Genomic DNA, 15704 nt, shown 5'->3' with positions numbered 1-15704 from the left:
AGTCAGAGATCTTCAGATGAGTGGATCCTCCTGGATTATCTGGGTGGGCTCTAAATCCAGTGACAGTTACCCTTGTGCAGACACACAGAGGCCACACATGCAGAAGAAGCTGAGGTGGAGAGAGAGGCAGAGATTGGAGTGATGCGGTAACCACCAGAAGCTGGAAGAGGAGCGCAGGGGGGTCTCCCCTAGGGCCGCGGACAGGAGTGTGGCCCTGCTGACATCTTGATCTTGAGTTTCTGTTGTTTTAGGCCACCTAGTTTGCGGTACTTTGTCATGGCAACTGAAAAGTAACCCAGGTAAGTGTGGAGCAGACAGCAGAGCCTCGGTGTGCTGCTGGTCCTCGAGCCCCTCTTCCCACTGTGACTTCCTCCTGCTCCTCCCTCTGCTTGCGCTCCATCACTGGCCCAAGCCAATGACTCATCCCACACTTCTCCACCTATGAAAGTCATTCTCACCCACCTTGAGACTCCCTCGGATCGACTCTGACCCAGCAATTCCATTCTGGGGACTCGACCGACAGAAACACATCCGTATGCTCACTGGACAACCAAACAAAACTGCTCGTAGAAGTGCTGTCTACGATATGCACAACTGGACCGTGTCCAGCACCTGTCAACAGTGGAGTGGGTGAACTGGGTTGTATTCACCCATACCATGCAGCAGTAAGGATGAATGAACTATGACCACCAGCAACAACATGGGTGAATCCTCAAACATGGTGAGGCAAAGAAGCCAGGTGCAAAATAATGCCCCGTTTATGATTAGGTTCAAAACACGGGCATAGTCACCCATGCGCTTAGAAATCACAGTGGTTGCTATCTTGGTGGGGGTGGGTAGTGACCAGCAGAGGGCATGGGGTGTAGGCCTTCTGGAAAGCCGATGATGTTTTCTTTCTTGGTCCAGGAGCTGGTTACACAAGTGTATTTGCTCATGGAAATGTATCAAACTGTCCATTTATGATATGTATTCTTTTGTCTCATGTATATAATATTTAGTTAAAAAAAAAAAAACTCTGGGCCGGGAGCAGTGGGTTATGCCTGTAATCCCAACATTTTGGAAGGCCAAGGCAGGAGGATCACTGGCTACCAGGAGTTTGAGATCAGCCTGGCCAACATGGTGAAACCCCATCTCTACAAAATACAAAAATTAGCCGGGTGTGGTGGCACATGCCTGTAATCCTGGCTACTTGAGAGGCTGAGTCAGGAGAGTCACTTGAACCTGGGAGGCTGCGAGGCAGAGATTGCACTGAACCAAAGATCACACCACTGCACTCCAGACTGGGCAACAGAATGAGACTCTGTCTCAAAAAAACAAACAAATTCTGAAAGTCTTCCATGAACCTCAGGCTTTCTGAGGCCTCCCCTCTAGGTTCCCATGGCATCCTGTGAATGTTTCTCAGCTTTCATGTCATTAAGTTGAGAGTAGATGTTTATTTCTGTGTATTGTTTTTATCGTACTCATCTGTATCCCAGCACTTTGCCCAGCCTCTGGCACACAGTAGATGCTCAATAAACACTTGAGATTTGCCGGCAGGCCATGAGCTTTGGTGTTCCCAGACTTCCCTCCCAGGGTTTCCTGGCCATTGGCCCCAGCTCCCTGGATCTTCACAGGACTCCACAGTGAGACACACTCCTTCCCACTGCTGCCCCATCCTGCCCACTTCCTAAATGCCCCACAACTAGCCTATGCTTGTCTCCTGCCTCACGCTTAATGCATAGGATGGTAACTTTCTGACCCACCCGTAATCTCTCTCAATGCAGAATTCAAGTCTTGCTTATCTTGGATCTTCAGAGCCTAGGCAAGTGTCAGGAACACTGTGGAGATTTGAGAACCCACAGCCTTGTCACTAGAGTCCTCTATCCAAGCCTAGGGTAGGCACATACCTTTGTTCTTCCTAGCTTGTTTGGAATTGGATGAAAATTTTCAAAAGAAGTTTTCTTTAAAAAAAATCAAGAGAATGAATAGTAAAGGCAAAAGCTTCTAAGTGGAAGGGTTTCTAGAACAGATGTCTCACTCTAATGAAACCCAAGCCTGGCCACGAGCTGGCTGACTGGCAGCTTAAGAGGCTCCCCAGCGCGGCTCCATCCTCACCGCAGCCGTCTGGGTTGGAAGCCACACCTTGGGCTCTTGCCTGCAGTGGAGCCAGGTTAGTGCTACTACTAGGTCTGGAGGGGGCGGCCCTCCCTCCCTCTCTCTCAGGTGAGTCCATCTGCTCCAGCCTAGGGTTTTTGTTTTTGCTTTTCTGCTCTGTACCTTCCAGCATCGGGACAGTCATTTGTTCATTCATTCATTTCTTCATTCACTCATTCATCTCTTTGCTCATTCCACCAATAGTTTTGAGTGCCCATGTGCAGAGGGCTTGTGTCAGCACTAAGGGTACCAGGGGAGCATGTGTGGTCTCAGCCAGTCCCTTACATCCTAAATGAAACATGCTTCCTTGCCTCTTCCAAATACTCCCCACCAGAGCTGCAGGGTTCTGGTCTGAACCCATTTCTTAACCATATCCTTAAATCCTTAAATCAACAGTGATGTCCATAGGGCTGTTTCTTATAGACCTGGATATAAACCAATGGTGCGTTGCCTAAGTACAAGCTAAGATAAAACAGTTCTGTAGGAGATAGACAGTGGCTGTCCAGTGACTCTGCTGATGATCTGACTTATTCCATGAATAAGCTTGAGGCAGTGCTTGGCAAACCCTAAAATGCAGATTCTGACTCAGTAGGTCAGGGGTGAGGCCTGACTTCTGCGTTCCTCACATGCTCCCAGATGATGCTGATGCTATGCTGCTGGGTTGTGGACCATACTTTTAGTGAAAGGCTTTAGGATATCTAAGGGAGTCGATAGAATAAATCTCCTTTAAGCAATATGCTATAAATAGTTTTAAATCAGTTTTTTTTTTCTTTTTTGCTGAGCCTTGACCAACTGACTCAGAAATATGCCACTGTGGCCTGGTTTAGAGAAAGGCGTCTGCCCAAAGGGGCCAACCAGAGGACAAAATCCACCCTGCCCCACTCATCAACTTTGTCCGCTCCCCACGTGGTGGGGCACCGGGGGCAAGCGGCACCCTTTTCTACTTTTCACAAAGGTGTTGCCTGGACTAGCTGCAGTCCAGAACCCTGTGGGGTAGGCAGGCTGAGTGGATGTGTGGATTTCTGAGGAGGAGCAGGCAGAGGCTCCTGACCTCCGCAGCAGCAGGCAGGCCCTTTGGGATCCTTGGGGACAACAGGTGTGGCATCTCCAAGGTCGCCTTCAGAGGCCAAGATCACTTCCTCATGGAGAAGTGACATGAAACCCAGGTCACCCCACTATTGCTTGTGGGGCTAACAAAGAAGGGGTTAGCTTTAGGCTCTCTCCCCTCCGGCCAAAACAAGAGGAAAACTCAGGGGAAACCAAGGGACCACATCCCCAGGGGGCAACACTAAGCGAACGGTGGGGTGTAATGACTTGATCTGCCCATCTGGAGGTCCCAGCCCAGGTTAGGGGCAAGGGGCTGGAGTAAGGGGTCAGAAGGGCTCCCTAGGCCAAGTTTCTGAGCTTCCAAGCCTTCCCCTGTCACTACACTCCCTACCCCTACGGCTCCAGGGCCATTCGTCAGTCAGTGCTGGGTGTGCCAGAGTTCCAGGGGTTAGCCCAGGTATTTCCTGACCCCAAGCCCCACCCCCAGCAGGTCCCCTGGGCCCCGCAACATCGTGCCTTTGCGCCCCCATGCCAATCTAGATGGTGAAGCTAATACTTTCTGGCAGGTGGAGGCAGGGCAGGCAGAGGGGGAGGTGGCACCCTGGGCTTCTGCATTCTGAGTAGGGGAGCAGGCAATGAGGCGAGGGCTGGCATGGCGTCGGCTGGCGGGGGGGTGGGCATTCCTCTTTCCGCTGGCTGCACATAGTTAATGGGGGGCCTTGTTCTGACTGGGCACACAGCCCTGGAGGTGCTGGTTGTGGCCATGTCCTGACCCAGCCCCTGGGATCTTAAGTCTCACAGAGTGAACACTGCAAATCTCAGGGGACCCAGGCACCTTCCTGACATCATAGTCTCCCCATCATTAGCTCACTCATGCCCCTTCTCTCTCTCTCTCTCTCTCTCTCTCTCTCTCTCTCTGTCTCTCTCTCTCTCCCCCCCTGCATCTTTATTTATACACCATCATTTGTCTCTATAATATCCTGGGGTCAGGAATTCTCATCCCACAGAAAACAGACCAAAAGGCATCAGAGGACTTGTCCAAAGGCACTCAACATGTTGGCAGCAAAGACAAAGTTCTAGCCCAGGGTCTCCTGCTCCCACTTCCACCAGGGACCAGACTATAACTCCAGTTGCTGGGGTCAGGAGGATTGCAGATGAAATTGGAGAAGGGAAACTTTGGAAGTGCCCCCTTCCTCCAGGGGACTCATGTAGCCCTCACTCCACAAGACACAGAAAAACTACAGCAGGAGTGTGGGAGATTTGAGGGAGGGGCTGAGCCAGCAGGGCTCTGCAGGTGAGCGGTGGGATTTCCCGCTACTCCTGCCCACAGCTCTTGTCCAGGGGCTCACACAGTGCGTTATAAGTATTTATCTCCCCAGCTGGACCAGGAACTCTGTTTGTTGTAGTGAAAGTTAGAGTCAGCACCTAGCACAGCTGTGCCTACTACTAAGGGTACGTTCAATACATGTTCATAGGTTGAATAAATGAAAAATAATAGCTAACATCCATTGAACAGTTACTGTGTGCCAGATGCTGGCACTTTCCATATATTAACTCATTTAACAAGTGCATCATTGTCATTCCTCTGTTACAGGTGAGGAAACTAAGGCACAAAGAGGGTAAACCTTTCCCTAAGGATTGGCGAATGGCAAAGGCAGAATCTGACTCGGGTGGCAGGGCTCTGGGGTTTGTGCACTCATCCACTCTGCTAGGTTATAGGAAACTGGAAAGGACCCCGACACACACGGGATGCTGACATCTGTGGGGTGGGCCCTCTGCCCTCCCTTCCAAGCAGAATCCCTGCCCACCAGACCCTGACAACTGCCTAATTCCCAGAAACACCAAGACTGTGGTGTGCCCCTGTGTCCACTCCAGTACAGCCCATAGTCCCTGGCCCCTGCAGATGCCACGCTCAGGCACCTCCCACCCAAGGATGCTCAGTCTCCCCGCTAGCCCTGGGGCCACCTCCTGTGCATCTGGGCAAAGGCTGCCTCTTCTCCCCTGTGGCATCCCTGAGAAGGAGACCCCTTCCTCTCATCCTCTCCTTCCCTAGCCCCTAGGTTAAGGGCAGAATGGGCTACATAATATGCAGGACCAGTCAGGTGTGGTGGCTCATACCTGTAATCCCAGCACTTTGGGAGGCCAAGACAGGTGGATCACCTGAGGTCAGGAGTTCAAGACCAGCCTGGCCAACATAGTGAAACCCTGACTCTACTAAAAATACAAAAATTAGCCAGGCATGGTAGTGGGAACCTGTAATCCCAGCTACTTGGGCGGCTGATGCAGAAGAATTGCTTGAACCCGGTAGGTGAGGGTTGCAGTGAGCCAAGATCACGCCATTGCACTCCAGCCTTGTCTCAAAAAATAAACTAATTAATTAAATAAATAAAATAATTTGCAGGACCAAGTGCAAAATAAAAATGTGGGACACCTTGTAATAAAATTATTAAAAATTTTACACAGTTCTCTCACCAATAATGCCAGCACTTTGAGATGCTGAGGCAGAAGGATCACTTGAGCCCAGTTCAAGACCAGCCTAGGCAATATAGTGAGACCCACTATAAATTTTAAGTTTTTTAATAATAATAATTTTTAAAAACTTAAAAATTAGCTGGGTGTGGTGGTTTGTACCTGTAGTCCCAGCTATTCGGGAGGCTGAGGTAGGAGGATCACTTGAGCCCAGTGGATTGAGGCTGCAGTGAGCAGAAATCATGCCACTGAACTCCAGCCTGGGTGACAGTGCAAGATTCTGTGTCAAAAACTAACTAGATACATAAATAAAATAACACACACACCCACCCCAAAAAATAACATGGAAACAGCAAAGCAATGGCCCAAGCATGGGGCCCGGTGTGACTGCGTGGGTGGCATGCCTGTGAAGGGATCCTGGCCACCCAGTCACACATGCTGAAGCAGGTAACTGCACTGGGGGGCTGGGTCCAGGATGGCCTGAGAGGTGAGCTGGTTCCTGTCTCTGACTCCTTTGGGGCCTGAGCTCTCACCTGCCCCAGGTGAGTGCGGGTGGGAGCCGAGGTCCTGTCCCAATTCTCATTCTCTCTTGCTTTTGTCCTAGACAATGGTCCCGTTCCTTTCTTGTCTCCTCCCAGTCTCCTAATCTGCTCTGTCCACCACAAAGGCAGGGGATTCGTTTACGGCCCCTTCCTGCCTCAACTCTCACAATTCCTGGACACTTGATCCAGCGTCCCCATCATCAAACACTCCCAACCCTGGGTTGCCCCAGATCTGGAGCGGAGGGGGAGGAGAAAAGACAAAATGCATAGACTAGAACTGTTTACAGCCCTGTCCTGAGCGCCCCCTGCAGGCAGACACCCATAGTAAGGGTGTGTGTGTGTGTGTGTGTGTGTGTGTGTGTGTGTTTGAAGGAACTGTGTGTGCATATGAAGAAGGTGTGTGTGTTTGAAGAAGGTGTGTGTGTGTTTGAAGGAGGTGTGTATGTATATGTTTGAAGGAGGGGTGTGTGTGTGTGGAGGTGTGTGTGTGTGTGTGTGTGTGTTTGAAGGAGGGGGGTGTGTGTGTATTTGAAGAATATATGTGTCTGAAGGAGGTGTGTGTGTGTATTTGAACAAACTGTGTGTGCATTTGAAGAAGGGGTGTGTGTGTGTGTATTTGAAGGAGGTGTGTATGTGTATGTTTGAAGGAGGTGTGTGTGTGTGTTTGAAGGAGGTGTGTATGTTTGAAGGAACTGTGTGTGCGTTTGAAGAAGGTGTGTATTTGAAGGAGGTGTGTGTTTGTGTGGGTTTGAAGGAATTGTGTATGTTTGAAGGAGGTGTGTGTGTGTGTTTGAAGGAGGTGTGGGTATGTGTTTGAAGGAGGGGTGCGTGTGTGTTTGAAAGAAGTGTGTGTGTGTGTGTGTCTCTGAAGGAGATGTGTGTGGCATGATCCTGAGAAAAGGAACCACGAGCATGAGCACAGACACAGATCCTGCCTTCAAGAACCTCCTAGTCTGAAGGGGGAGGCATGGCCCCTACCCTAAAACAGATCCCCTCTCTTGATGCAAAGAAATACGGCTCCTGTCCACAAAGAACCCTGAATCTGATGAAGTAGAGCATCACAATCAGACAAACATACAGACGGATGGGGACACACACACCCTACAGAGACATAGTATACGTATACCACCTGATATTTCCACAGGAAATAAAATCACACCCCCCAAGCAGGATCTTGCTTCCTGCAACAACTCATCCGGCAAAGATGACTATCGACACTTGACAAACGAGTGTCAACCTTGCTCTTCCCATTCCTCAGCCTGTGGGTTTTCCTTTGCACCACAACCACCTTTCAGGGGCTTCTGCATTAGGGGCATCAGTTAGATACAAGTGTTCCTCCTCTCTGCCCTGCCTGCTGCGGAGTATCTGGCCCCGCCTGGTGTGCTTCTCACTTTCCACAACAGGTCACAGTTATCTGCACTTGTCTTATCTCTCTCCAAGCCTCCAGGGCAGAGGGAAGAGGGCAAGCATTCAATCCACATTTGTCAAATGAACAAATGAGTGAGTGAATGAATGAATGAATGCTTCTCACAACAGCCTGGGAGTTCAAGTGGCACTATCATTGGTTATTAACATGGGGCATAAGGGGCACCACAGCACCCGTGGGGATGACAGGTACTACCAGAATCCACACGGCGTGTTGACGGCAACCGGGGCTTACAACACTGTACGGAACTGTACCGTCCTTCTTCATGCGAAGGAACATGGAGCACGTTGGGAGAGGTCCAGAGACCTGGAGAAAAGAACCCTCAGACCTGGTTCACTGGGAAGGCTTCCTTCCTATAGGTGGTGCTAAAAGTTTCTTAGCTGCGGCTGCTTTTGGTCTGTTTCCCAGGAGCCAGTGATAACTCAGGTAGGGGGCAATTCACACCTGCAAATCACACAGGAAGTTGGAATAAACCTCCATGTACTAGGCTCCCATTTTCCTGGTTCACTCACATATTCCCCCATACAAAGACATACCTCCTCTGCCCTGCAGGAACCTCCACAATGCCTTGGGCTGGGGCTGCTGCATGGAGACAGTGACTCCGCACTGTTCTTCTGCTCCTCCCCCTCCAGGAGTCCATCTGGGCTTGGCTTTGTGCCTGGGGACTGCATCCAAGCCCCTGACACTGGTGCAGTGGAAGGCACTCAGCACCTTTCTGCCATCCCGCCTCAGTTGGGACACTGTTGAGGACACTCCCACCCCCTCCAGAACTTCCAATTCCAAAGGGGAAAGGATGGTGTCAGGGGCAGAGGGTGAGAGGAACTGTGTCCTAGAACTGACCCTCTGGGTCTCACTCTCACTAAGCCTTAGGCAGGCAGAGTCAAATAGGCAAAATGAGGGGCCACTGCAGGCCTGCCTCCACCCGTCCTCCCAAGTGCCCCTCTCAAGGGGAGACCAGATAGATAATAACCATAGCTCCCGTAGACTGGGCATTTGCTATGTGCCAAGCACTGTGCCTAATTATAAACATCTTTCTGTATGCCCACTTTGAAACTAAGGAAACAGAAGCCAAGAGAGGTGAGGAAACACACAGACCGCAGCCGGTTAGGGCTAGAGCCTAGACTTGAACCCGTGTCTGCTTGGCTGCAAACATGCACTCTTTCCCCTATAGCAGTGCTTCCAGGTGTGTGCCCAGATGGGGTCTCCTATCCCCTGGGGTGGCTGGGTGTTGACCCGGGTTACTGGGTGCTGTTGGCCTGAGCAGCCTCATTGGTTTACTGGGGACACTGAACACCTTGCATTGGGTTCGTGTGCCTGTGTATGTATGTTTTTGTGTTTTTAAAATGTGTGCCCTAAGGGGAAAAGGGCAGAAAGCCCTGCTCCAGAACATGCTGCCCAGGAAGGGACGTAATGGGCTGTGGACGTGAAACACGAAAGCCCCAGTGTGGTTCCTCATTCCCTCCTAGGCTCATGGCTTTCCCTTCTCCTGGCCCTGAGCTAAATCCTTCCGGCCTTCAGGACTCAAGTCTCTTCTCTCTCCCCTGGGCCTTCCCTGACCACCTCAGTCCTCCTTCTCCCTGAACACCCATGAACCTCACCTCTGGTCCACCCTGCATGCTCCCAGGATTATCTGATACAGTGAGTTCACTTTTCATGTGCACCTGGCTGGTCTCTCTCTGGCAGTCAGCACCCTGACTGCCTCCCAGAGGTAGGTCCTCAACAGCAATGCTGATGATAATCTCCACATTCAAGGATTCTGTCTCACCCTCCCAACCAGCGTCCCCAGTTTCTGTGCTAAGCCCCAATACTGTCCCCTCCAAGCACCCCCCACAGATGGGCTCCCAGAAACCACTGCTGGCAGATGGGAGGGAAATGGGGCAAACCACTGATCCTTCCCCAGAAAGACAGGAGTGGTAAATAGGCTTTGAGAGGCTGCTTGGCCTGGGATTTTGACATGCCCAGAGTCCTGCTCACTCTGTTGGAGCTTGGAAACCCCTCAGCTGTGGGGGTCTGAGAGGCAGTAGATAAAGTGGGTAGGAGGGAGGCTGCCTGGGCTGAAATCCCCGAACCAGCAACTACTGGCCGGCTGTCTTAGGCAAGCTCCTTAGCACTGAAAAGGCTTGGTTTCCAAATTGGTAAGTGGGGATAACGCTAGCACCTCCGTCATGGGGTTTATGCAAGGTGATGCAGATAAAGTGCTTGAGCATGCTTCTCACCACATGCCAATCATTCAGCAAATGCTGGTTCTTACTGTTATTGGTAAAGGAAGAGACAGCAGGGTGGTGGTGGCTTCCTATGTATGTCTCTCTGAACCTGTGGGGGGCCATCCAGGCTGGGTCCCAAGAATGAACGTTTCTGATGAGCTAGTGTCTTTCTGGAAGAAGGTCACAGTCCAGGGAATGAAAACACCAACCAGGAAGTCACCCTCGCTGTGCTGGAGCACACAGGAGAGGCAGAGAGCTGGGCACAAGATGCTCCCCCAGCCCCAGCCTCAAATTCACAGCTCACAGTTCATCAGAGGGGGCCCCCATCTCCCAGGGAGGGGGAGAATGGAAGGTACAGCGCATAGGCATCCCCTGATGGTTTCTGGAGGAGAAAAAAGATCCTAGTAGAGAAGGGAGGGCTGGGGATGGGAAACAAAGGAAACCTCAGCTCTGGAGGTGCCTTGAGTAGCCGGCCCCAGCCCCCCCCACCCGCCAGCCACCAGCCTGCCCGTGGCCTGCTCTGGCATGGCTCCGGGGGGCACAGTGCCAACCCCTGAGCTCTCCCCCCACCATGTCCTTTCACTGCTTCCAAAATAACTCTCTGCTCGCTGCCCAAGTTTGGCCTCTCGGGTGTTCTTCTTCTCCTGGGACCTGTTCTCCCATGTCTGAAGGCTGGAGAAGAGACCTGAATTGTCATTAGGAACTGGAGATCACTCCATTTTTGCCAATGGATTAGTTAGCACCAAGGGGCCCCCATAATTCTGAGAGACCCCCAAGTCAGCAAGTTCATTTCAGTTTGGCTAAAAGAAGTTGCCATTTTCAACATGAGGAAGGGGGATTGGCATTCTCTCCCCTACCCCATCTCCTGCACCTTCCCAAGGTGTCTGAAGCCCCAGCGGACCCCTTGATCTTGGCCTGGTCCCAGTAGTGAGTCTAAGGTCACACAGCCCATTAAGGATGAGCTCAGAAAAAGATCCTCACAGCCCCTCAGAGCATATCTGCCCCCCCCACCCCCACAGCCACACTCCCAATCCCAAGTGCCCCATTGAGCTACAGCAGAGAGACTAATTTCAAGGAACTCCATTTCTGGGGAGAAGCTGGACTCTCCAGAGAGCACTGACCTAGAAGTCCAGATTCTTCCTCTTTGGAGAGTCTCCCACCAGGCAGCAGGCTTAGCCCTAGCTCCCCCAGGCATCCCCTGGGAGAAAGATCATTTCCTCCATCATCGCAGCCCAGGAGCCCAAGAGCAGAACTGGCTGCTTGAAAGGTCCGTTTCCCTGAAAGTCAGTGCGAGGGGGCTTTATTAGTAAGGAAGGAGGGCGGGAGGGAAGGAAGGGTGATCTGATGTGACTCCAGAAGATGAGACTCTGCCATCCTAATTCCCCATCCTGTCACCAGTAGCTCTGCTGGGCCCTTTCCACGACAGCTTACTTGTAGCTGAAGGCATTAAGAAAAACAATATTAATAGTAAATATTTTGTAAGCCCTTATAGCATAAAAGACACTTTGCTTCCTTTGCCTCATTTGCTCCTCCTCACAACCCTTCGAGGTAAATACTAATAGTGTTTTCATTTTAAAGATTGAGAAACTGGAACTTTGGAGAGGTTAAGTGATTTGTCCAAAGACACGGCTCATCAACAGTGGAGCTGAGACTCGAGCCCACGCCCAGCAGGGCCTGCCCATTTGAATCCCCTCTCCTGCGCCCCGTCTGTCTCTCCCCTGGGGGGCATGGGTCAGTGCGGGAAGCAGGCTGCAGCGCGTGTGGGGCCATCAGGGTTGAGAGCCCATGGAATGGGGGGAAGGCGGGTGGAGTGGGGGCGGGCTGGGGGCCAACTCTGCTCTGAGCCAGGCTTTCTTCTCCTCCGCCAGCCGCCCCACCCAGCCGCGCCCCATGCCCGCTGCTGCCAGAGCCGAGAGGTTTCCTTTTTCTTTTGCCTAGGGCTGTTTCCTGCCTTTCCTTTGAACTGGGGTGTTGGCTCCCCCACACATTCACCCACCTCTGGCGACCCCCCGGGTCTGCCTTCTGATGGGCCCGCCCTACCAGGCTCCACTTTGGAGCAAGGCTGGCACAGGAGAGCTCTAGGGGACCCCATTTCCTGGAGTCACTGCGCCCCTCCTTCACCCTTCTCTTCCCCACCCTGGTCTGGATGCTGCCTGGGTGCTCCCCTTCCCTTCTTCCCTCCCCTCACTGCCTGCTGCTGAGCCGCTCTCCTCGGGAGATTTCTCTGTCACACACCAGGAGCAGGAGACTCAAAGTGGATTGCTCCCTGCCTTTCCCCCTTGCTAGTTTTTCATCCAAAACATGGCTTCTCCAGACATTGAGGTCCAGAGAAGTTTTGGGACTTGCACAGGGTCTCATAGCAACTGAGAGACTGAAGATTAGAACTCACAAACCCCAAGTTTCCGGAAGGAGGAGTCAAACTCTTAGAATCTATTAGAAAGGGCGACTAAGACTGAGCTGGGGAAGGGTGGCCTTGGAAGTGAGAAATGAGAGCTGGCACCTTGACACCCCCCTCCCCACCCCAATTCACAGCACATCCTCTCCAAGGCTGGCTCTCCCCTACTAATGCCACCTGTTTCTCTGCTTCCTCATCTGTAGCCCCTGCAGGGGCCCATCTAGACCACGTAAGGGAGCACACTGGGGTCTTCCATCAGGTGCTCCCTTCCCCTCCCTGGTTTTTCTAGACTGTACTCTTAAAAAAAAAAAAAAAAAAAAAAAAAAAAAAAAACCTAAAATTGCCCAGGCACTGTGGTGAACGCCTGTAATCCCAGCACTTTGGGAGGCTGAGGTGGGTGGATTACCTGAGGTCAGGAATTCAAGACTGGTCTGACCAACATGGTGAAACTCCATCTCTACTAAATACAAAAAATTAGCTGGGCGTGGTGGAGGGTGCCTTTAATCTCAGTCACTTGGGAGGCTGAGGCAGGAGAATCGCTTGAACCCAGGAGGTGGAGGTTGCAGTGAGCTGAGACTGTGCCATTGCACTCTAGACTGGGCAACAAGAGTGAAACTCTGTCTCAAAAAAAGAAAAAAAAAACCAGCAAAAAAAAACTAAAATTACTCTGCGTTCCCAGTAGAGTTCATTCCGTCTTCTTGCCAGTCTCTTCCCTCTCTCATAGCCCCCAGCTACAAACACACCTATCCTATGCCTTTCATAGAACAGGCCGGCTCCCCTCCCTCCCATGCTAGCTCCAGGTCTTCCTCCTCCAGGAAGACTTCCATGACTAACATTTCTTGGCCCTGGCCACCCTAATAACAACACTGGCTAAAATCTACTGAGCTCTTCCCACAGGCCAGACATTATGCCAAAGCCTTTGCAAACATTATCTCAGTGAATCCACACAGCAACGCTACGAGGTAGACCTTAACCCCGTTTACAGATGAGGAAACCAAGTCACAGGAGGGCTGATCAACTGGCTGGGGGTCATGTAGCTAGTAGGTCATAGCTTGAACCCTGCTTTGTTGTGGCAAATGCCACAACCCCTTAGTCTCTGCCTTCAGCATCCTACCTGCATCTCTTTGGCTGTAGACATCCACTGCAAATTACCCTGCATCTACACACACAGAGAGACAGACACACAGAGACACGCACACACACACCATCTAACCTTTCAGACGAGTCCAGTGGTTATCAGTTATCACAGGCAATCCTAAAGGGAGTGAATCCCAAGAAAGCAATAAGCAATTGGAAGTGCGGGTTGCTTGGGGTGCTGGCCCCTCCCTCAGCCCTGGTGGCAGGAGGTGATGAAAATGGGTGCTTGGGCGTGACTGCAAGTGTATGAGCCTCGGGTCTTTCACAACTAGCTGTGTGAGGCACCTTTCCTGGCACCATCTGTTTACTGACACTGCTCAGCCTTGGGGGCCCAGAGTAACTACCCAGATCCTTCTACTCAGGAACAACTCCGGGGATTATCTGCCTCACAAGTGATTTGTTGTCTGTGTATTCCTGTCTCTGCATTGTGTGCATGTGATTGATAGAATAGAAGAAGAGGCGATCCTTTTGTAGTTCAGAAGCGTGAGGATTGGGTTTTCGGACTCACGTGTGAGAAGTGCCCCCTTCCTCAAACCTTGCTATGAAGGCAGCACATTAAGGCACATTTTTTCTTAAAAAAAAAAAAAGAATAGAACAGACATCATGCCTTCTCATCACCAGCAGACTGGATGTCCCAGAGCCAGGGGCCCCATCTCCCCGTCAGTCTATTCCTGGAACAGGCCCTAGCCAGGGAGAATGTCAAAACTCCATTGAGTGTCAATGAGCCTCGCTGAGACTACAGTTTAGGAGGAAACTTGAAAAAAGAGATGTATGAAGGATTGTGAGGATCTGAAGCCTGTCTTCCCAACCTTGATCAAACAGGGCTGCGATTGAGTCCAAAAGCAGTAATCGTTTTTGGACATGGGTGTCAGGGCAAAGAATATCAGTTGGCTATACAGACGCCTTTCTGGTCTTCCCTAGAACCCAGATGGAGGGAGGCAGAAGCACCTACCTCATGGAAGGTATTGGCTGGAAGGAGAAACATCTCACAGCTGTGGGGTCGGGGAGTGGATGCGAAGTCATTTTTACTGAGACCAGGTCAAGGAATGTGCAAGAAGACTTGCGAGAACGTTCTAGAGCCCATAGCTCCTGGGTGCCTCCTATGGTTCTGTCTATGGCTCCTTCTAAGGGTCTTCAAGTTCTCTCTGGCTTGCTACTTTCTGCATATTCAAGTGTTTTAACATTTTTCATTCTCAACTCTGTGTCAGGAGGACCTAAGTCCCCATCCTCCATCCTGATCCCCAACCTCCAATTTTTACCAATGGGTTGGGCTCCAAGTTCCCAGAACCAGCCAAGTTTGATCAAGAGCTGCCCTGGCAGTCACCTCCCCAGCACACACCTCTCTTCCTCCAGCTACAAACCATTCCCTTGAGTTCTACACTCACCACTTGAGTAGGCTCAATTCCCCTCCTGTGTGGAGAGGCCTGGTGGCTTACCTCTACCTCCACAGGGCAGCCATAGGAGGCATGATCATACTAGCCACCATTTCAGAGTCACCCTCGGTGTCAGGCTCTGTGCCGGGGACTTTCACTGAACATATTATCTCATTTAATTCTCTCAGCAACCTGCTTCCTCCTCTTCGTGTACACATGAAGAACCTGAGGCTTAGAGGTGTTCAGTGAATGACTCTCAGTAGGTGGCAGAGCTCGGAAGGAACCAAGGTTCGAGCAGCCCAGACAGAGAGGCATTGCTGGTTATATCATCAGATGCAAATCTGCACCGTCCTCAGCAAGGACTGGGCTACATGGGGCAGGGCCAGGCTGGGCATCTCCTAACATCACCAAAAAGGGAAAGGAGCCCCCAGACCTCCCTGCCCTGGCTCTTCTCCTAGCCAGCCCTCAACCCCACCTTCAGGGGCCTTTGTGGCAGAGCTGTTCTCCAGAGAGGGCAAAGAAAGAAGATTCCTCCTCTGAGCCACCCTCAGGACAACTGTAGGGACCCTTCATGCACCATCCAGATGGGACCCCTCCGCAGCCCAGGGCAGGGGACACAGTCCTCTGCCACCTCCCTCCAATAATCCAGACTCCACCGCCAAATTCCCCACATTCCCTCAGGACCCATACCCTCTCCAGCTCCCACTCCCTCTCCTCCCTCTGCCACTCTCAGAAGCATCCCCTGAGTCTTGAGAGAGTGGGGACAGAGGGGCTTTCTCGATCCCCAGGAAGACACAGATCAGCTCAGAAAACCCCACCTCCACTGAACCCAAATGCAGACTTCCCTGCTCTGAGGGAATTGTGACGAACTAGTGGGAAAATCTTCAGCATGGCGGGTGGGTTGCTTGAATTCCAAAGGTGACACTGTACCTCCTTCCCCAAGTCCTTCTAGAAAAAGGATCATTGTCCAGTCTAGGA

The 15704-nt window shown here is 51.6% G+C and overlaps 1 protein-coding gene and 1 pseudogene across 7 annotated transcripts in view; one reads left to right on the top strand and one right to left on the bottom strand.

Moving 5' to 3' along the window:
- The window catches only part of LGR6 (leucine rich repeat containing G protein-coupled receptor 6), a 125652-nt gene that overhangs the window by 106981 nt on the left and 2967 nt on the right, over positions 1-15704 (bottom strand). The gene's annotated exons all lie outside the window — the stretch shown is intronic.
- On the top strand, positions 13816-13930 carry LOC118149623 (small nucleolar RNA U13; annotated as a pseudogene).

The sequence above is a fragment of the Callithrix jacchus genome, chromosome 19 (genome assembly GCF_049354715.1).
Source record: "Callithrix jacchus isolate 240 chromosome 19, calJac240_pri, whole genome shotgun sequence".
NCBI lineage: Eukaryota > Metazoa > Chordata > Mammalia > Primates > Cebidae > Callithrix > Callithrix jacchus.
Note: the sequence above shows the minus strand (reverse complement) of the source record. Positions and strands in the feature narration are given on the sequence as shown.